This window comes from Prosopis cineraria, unplaced genomic scaffold, assembly GCF_029017545.1.
Source record: "Prosopis cineraria cultivar Desert tree isolate PC_DT_omini unplaced genomic scaffold, ASM2901754v1 PC3, whole genome shotgun sequence".
Lineage (NCBI taxonomy): Eukaryota > Viridiplantae > Streptophyta > Magnoliopsida > Fabales > Fabaceae > Prosopis > Prosopis cineraria.
In genome coordinates this window covers 36,105,960-36,112,705 of record NW_026555334.1, presented here as the reverse complement: position 1 = coordinate 36,112,705, position 6,746 = coordinate 36,105,960, and the positions used below count along the sequence as shown (strand labels likewise).

The window sequence follows — 6,746 nt, the reverse complement described above, 5'->3', positions numbered from 1 at the left end:
ACCATGGCCACCGTCGATGAAATCCGCAGCTCCCAGCGCTCGCATGGCCCTGCTACCATCTTGGCAATCGGCACCGCCGTTCCATCTCACTGCGTTAACCAAGCCGATTATCCCGACTACTACTTCCGCATCACCAACAGTGACCACATGACCCACCTTAAACAAAAGTTCAAGCGCCTGTGTACGTCGTCGCCTGTCTCATTCCTGCTTCACTTCATTTTTCTTTTTTCATTTGGTTTCATGGATATATACTTATTTGTTCTCTCAGGTGAAAGATCTGCGATCAAGAAGCGCTACATGCACCTGACTGAGGAGTTTCTGAAGCAGAACCCAAACATGTGCGCTTACATGGCTCCTTCGCTTGATGTGCGCCAAGATATGGTTGTGGTGGAGGTGCCTAAGCTTGGGAAAGAAGCTGCCGTTAAGGCCATCCAAGAATGGGGACAACCTAAGTCCAGGATCACCCACCTCGTATTCTGTACCACCTCTGGCGTTGACATGCCCGGCGCTGACTACCAGCTCACCAAGCTTCTCGGCCTCCCACCCTCCGTCAAGCGTTTCATGATGTACCAACAAGGCTGTGCAGCTGGAGGCACCGTCCTCCGTCTGGCCAAGGATTTGGCTGAGAACAACTGGGGTGCACGTGTTCTCGTCGTTTGCTCCGAGATCACCGCTGTGATATTTCGTGGGCCCTCCGAAACCCATCTCGACTCCCTCGTGGGCCAAACCTTGTTTGGCGACGGCGCCGCTGCCATCATTGTCGGTGCTGACCCTAACACCGAAGTGGAGAGCCCGATATTCCAACTGGTGTCTGCAGCGCAAACCATTTTGCCGGACTCAGAGGAAGCCGTTAAACTACACCTGAGAGAGGCGGGTCTCACTTTCCACTTGCTAAAATGCGCGCCGGAGATAATCAGCAAGAACATCGAGGAATGTTTGGTGGAAGTATTCTCGCCTATCGGCGTCAACGACTGGAACTCAATTTTCGGATCGTACACCCTGGTGGACGAGCCATTCTCGATCAGTTGGAGGCGAAGTTGGGGCTGGAGAAGGAGAAGCTGGTAGCTTCGAGGCACATTCTTAGTGAGTATGGGAACCTGACAAGTGCGTGCGTTCTGTTCATATTAGACGAAGTGCGGAAGAAGTCTTCAAGGGAAGGAAAGGCCACCACCGGAGAAGGACTTGAATGGGGAGTTCTGTTCGGATTTGGGCCCGGTTTGACGGTGGAGACGTTGGTGTTGCATAGTGTTCCGGTGGAAGCAGGTCATTAGAGATAATTAATTAACTAAGAGTGTGGAAATTAAATATTTAAATTTTATATATAAACTTCTAAATAAGGCTTGTTATTGTTATATATACATATAGACATTTAGTCGGATAATACTTATTGTTGCTGTTCTGCATGGAGTAAGTCGCCATTGGTGATGAGGGCCTAAGTGCGTCCGCCAGAAGAAATAACAAAAATGGATTGGTGTGGTATATCCATCCATGTTGTATGTCTTTAATTTGGAAATATTCCAAATCTTATCGTATGCTATATAAATACTAATTAAAAATAAAATGGATCCGCGCGTCATGTTATGTGTCTGTGACTGTGTCTCTCTTTCAATGTATATTTATATCAGTGTGCAGAACAAGGATTTGTAATTAGTAATTGTAAGCACTGAGTTCCTATTCCTTTTGAATCATTAAAATTCATATCAGTCATTCAAATGAACTCAATCATTCATGAATCCTAAGTGAAGTATAAATTACAACCATAGATTTAAATTTTATCAATTTAGAAACGCATGTGCTAGTACAGTTATGGAATCTAAATCCATATAAGAGTACTTGTCTTTATATATAATTCATTACTGATGTGCTTGTTCTTCGCTTCAACGTGTGATCATAATTCACACTTGAAATCATAAAATGTGCGACGTAAGGAGCTAACGAATTTGTTGATGGCCGTTATGCCATATATGTATGCTTGTTATGTTTCATAGCAAATTAGAAAGCGTGATTCCACTCTTTCAAACAGGGTTTAGGACGTTATATACGTTGGTACAATTTTTTGACTGAGGTAGGTTTCAACTTCCAAAAATAGTATACAGTCATTTCAAAATATATGGCATGCCCTTGTTTTTGTTTTTTTTTTTAAATAATTGTCATTTTACAATTTCAATGAGCACTAATGTTGGCATAGTTTTGCCTTTTGGTATAACGACAATAACCATACGTAAAATCAACCTAAGTGCGTTCTTTTTTATTAATTGAGAGTATTTTTAACAAATAATTAAAATTTTATTATGATTTAAGTAATTTAATAGTCTTTTTTCCGAAATTCTAATTAAATCCTACCAAATATGTATCTCCACTCTTCATCCACCATTTCTCATCTCCAGCACCCAAGTCTTGCCTGCACTTGGCCTACATTGAAATGAGGAGCGCTATTCAGGTTTTGGCTGGGTGGAGGCAGATCAGATAGATCATTAAAGACTACCGCAAGTTTAATTTGGTAGTTAAGATCGGGATTTAAATTATCAGAGAAGTGGATATTCATGAATTTATGTTAAAAAAAATTCATTTTATATGTTCGCTCATTTTATTATTTTTTATGAGATTTATATGAGGATTCAATTCTTTGAAAATTCCAAGGCAACTAATTTTACAATAATTATATTATTCAACCCTTTATCAGCCCTCGTGATAAATTAGCGCGTGCTCTTATGATATCATTATTGTGTCTGATAACTAGTTTTACAAGCAGATAAATAGATGAGGACTCCATACTTGAAAAAAAAAAAACGTGTCATGTGAATATATATATATATATATATATATATTACAGTTAATGAAATCAGATGGCTGAATTGTAAACTGCTTGCGCGCAGATAAAATCTGTGAGGATAGAAAAATCATACAAATCCTGATCAGCTTCACTGTCTATATATGTTGTGTCAAATGTCAATACTCAAAAACTTTTCAACATGCATGCATGATTATTTATGAACGTGCTACTTAAGTATAATTTCATTCCTTATGTGATTTTGCCTTGACTTGTGGCCTATGATTATAATTCATATTTAACAGCATTAAACCAGGACGACATTCTGCTAAAAAAGTAGTTGATGATTATAATGCCATGCGTATACGCTTGTATCTTACCTAAAAAATTAGCAAGCGCGTGATTACTAGCCCACTATTTCAGACAGGATTAAGAGATGTACATCCATGTGAACTACCAAGGAATAAAATAAATAAATAAATAAATAAGCACTGTTTGAAATGGCCATCACATCACATACTAGTGTGGATGGCGATAATACATGAAAATATGATGATAACTTTACTGTGAGAGAAGTTTGTGGTGAGCAAAGAGACCTCGTTGCCCCTACGGCCCCAACTGACGGGAAACGCGGGTTGAATAATATTCAATGCATGCATGTTCCTCACACTTCAATTATTACATTCACTCAACTCCATCGTTATTGAAATTAGTATTTGAGAGATCTTATTGAAGTTTGTGTTTACTATATTTAGAAACCGTTACTCTAATTAAGGAGGTTCAGTTTCCAGCCTCAATGTTGGGATGACGGCTGGGTACTCATCATTTAAACAGCCTACGTCTTGATTGATGGGAGAAACGACACTCTCCTCCTCTATCTTAAATTAAAACTTTCCCCAGGATGCAAAGGAGAAGTGAAAGAAATTGGCTTGAGACTATTTTCGTGGGACCCACCATAACTCCTGTACTTACATCGTTGAATTTCAATGAAAATAAAATTATAAAAATTAAAATTATTTTAAAATTTAGAGATTAATATTTTAAATTACTACAACTTTTAACCTTTATAAAGATTATAAACATTAAAATTTTTATTTTATATTTTAAAATATAAGAAATAATATTTTAAATTATTAAAACCATAGAGATTGAGTTCTTCAAACTAAAGTTTTGAAATTGAGTTAAAATTATAAAAATTAAATGATTAATTTTTTTTAAAAGACTATTCAGGTACTAAGTTACAATTAAGTAAAAACTAAAAAGATTAAATAATTAATTTTTTTTTTAAAAAACTGTTTTAGAACTTTAATTTTATTCAGTAAAAAAATTTTATTGCTTATTTATATAATCCACTTTTTTTTTTGTTTGAATCGAGTATATAAAATCCTGGATTTATAGAAATTCAAAGATGCAAGTGCAGAGTTATGGTGGGTCGCAAAAAAATAGTCTCAAGCCCAGTTGGTCTAAGTATCGCTCCAAGTTAAAACTCTCCTTCTCTGATGCCACTCATGAGCATAGATCAGCCGACAGGTGCGCATTCAGAACGTCTTAATTATTTGGTACGTTATTTATTGCATGGTATCTTTTATAATCATTGCTTATATATAAGCCATGTATTCTATGTTGCAATATCTCGATTTTTATTTTTCTTATTTTCTTTGGCTATCGATCGTTGAATGTGTGTGAATATATGCATGTACAGAGGTATCGATCAAGTCAGAAGAAAGAGATATAAAGTTGCATATATAAAAAGGGAAAATGATCTTAAAATCCTGCTGAAGTGTACGTATAAATGATAATTAAAATTTCTCAAAATACTATAACTCCTTTGAAGTCCCTAAATAATTTTCTGACATTAATAATTTTATATTAAATAATTAAATTGCCCATTATTTAAAGTCAAAAAATAATGGGTTCATGTGTGAAATTGTGATTCACATAATTAAAGTTGTGATTGCTTAAATAAAAGTTATAATTGATTATTTTTAAAACTTAGACTTCAATGATAAAAAAAATTTCACTTGAAAAGTAGTAATTTTTAATTCAATTCTTACGATTCACGTAATAAAAGTTATGATTCATTAAACAAAAGTTGTGATTGTTATTTTTAGAACTTAGACTTCAATAATAAAGTAAATTTCATGTGAAAAGATGTGATTTTTTATTTACTTTTTATAATTCACAAAATTAAAGTTATAATTATTTAAATAAAGGTTGTGATTGGGATTAATTATTTTCAGAACTTGTTTATTAATCATAAAAGAAATTTCAAGTGGAAATTTATGATTTCTCGTTTAATTTTTATGATTCACATAATAAAAGTTGTGATTGAAAAAATAGAGTTAGACCTGTTATGGTTATTTTAAATAAGGGACAGTTTAATTATTTAATTTAAAATCATTAATGTCAAAATGGTATCTCAAAACTTTAGAAAAATTATGACATTTTGAGAGAATTAATTATCATTCATATATTTTGATAGAATTTTATTATTATTATTTCTATATAAAAAAGTATGCAAACAAGGCAGGCGGCTAATGCGAACCTCTCAAAACACTTTAGCACACAGTCTTGTACTCACTTTCCATAGGAAAATACCATGGCCACTTATAATATTTTAAATATAATGCAGACCGTCAAAACCTAGAAATGATGTGAATCACTTAGCTTGTAATTAGTTTAATTTGTTTGGCAAGCATAAGGAGGAGGAGCAATTAATTATATATCTCTCTTAAAGTACTGAGGTTCCATTTGATATGGCGGAATGATTTTTGATGCAATGAAAATAGGAATGGGAATGGGAATGGGAGTGGGAATGGAATAATAGGAGGGAATGAGTTTTTTGAACATGTTTGGTACGGTAATGGACTGGTAATGTAAATTTTATTTAATATATATAATTATAATATCTAAGTACCATAATAACCCTCCCTTTTATTAAAAAAAAATCTTCTAATTTGTTGAAAAAAATTCAACAACATGATCAATCACCATCTTCATTCGATTGAGTTCCCTATAGCTCCACAGGATCCATTACATGCCTACAGTTTCTTCCTTGGTACACAATTGAAGTTCTTTTCCTTTCACTTGCAGCAAAGCGATTTGCAAGTCTGAAGCAACAGAGAGGAGGAGGAAGAAGCAATCACTACTACAAAAATAATTTTTTACAGTGGTTAACAATGACTTTTTACAGCAGTTAAATAGGTAGTGTTGTTATAGGGGATGTAGAAATTCTAACTTTCTATATCGGTTATATGACCACTGTAAAAAATACATATTCTACGTCGGCTAACCATGACGAATGTAGAAAATAGTTTAACGATTAAAAAATTAAAAACTGGAGCACTTTCTACAGCGGTTGGGGTTCCAACCGATGTAGAAAGTGAACTTTCTACAGCGGGTGGGGATCCAACCGCTGTAGAAAGTTTGCTATTTTACACCAATTTTTACATTAACCAATATAGAATATTAATTTCTACACTAGTTATGGTAATAACCGCTGTAAAAAGTATATTTTATTTTGAAAATAAACATCCATATTTTTAAATTTACCCTACTCTGTACATAAAAATTACCACAGCCAAATCAGACAGCTCAATTTATTTACAATTTTTAATATAAAATTAAATTAACAACTATCCAAAACTCAAAGTTATCTATGAACTATCTAAGAACTATATATTGAGCTATCCAAAATATTGTGTCAACAAATGTTTTTAAAAGTTATCTATAACTAACAAATTTCTTAAATTGTACAAAACTTTCTACAAAACTCACAAATTCTCCTCAAAATAAGTTGCCCAATATATGCGAATGTCTTTAATTTTAGTTTCGGGGAATGGATCTGAATTGTCAAACATCTAAAATATAATTTGTAAAAGAAACTTATTATATACTCTCAAATAACATAATAAAATAAAACTCTTAAAAATATATTTACCTTTTTTTGTAAATTCAGTCATACCCAATGTGATAA

The 6,746-nt window shown here is 33.7% G+C and overlaps 1 pseudogene; it reads left to right on the top strand.

Annotated features, from left to right (window-relative positions):
• LOC129305274 (chalcone synthase-like) lies at nt 1-1,388 on the top strand (annotated as a pseudogene).
• Nucleotides 1,389-6,746: the final 5,358 nt, after the last annotated feature.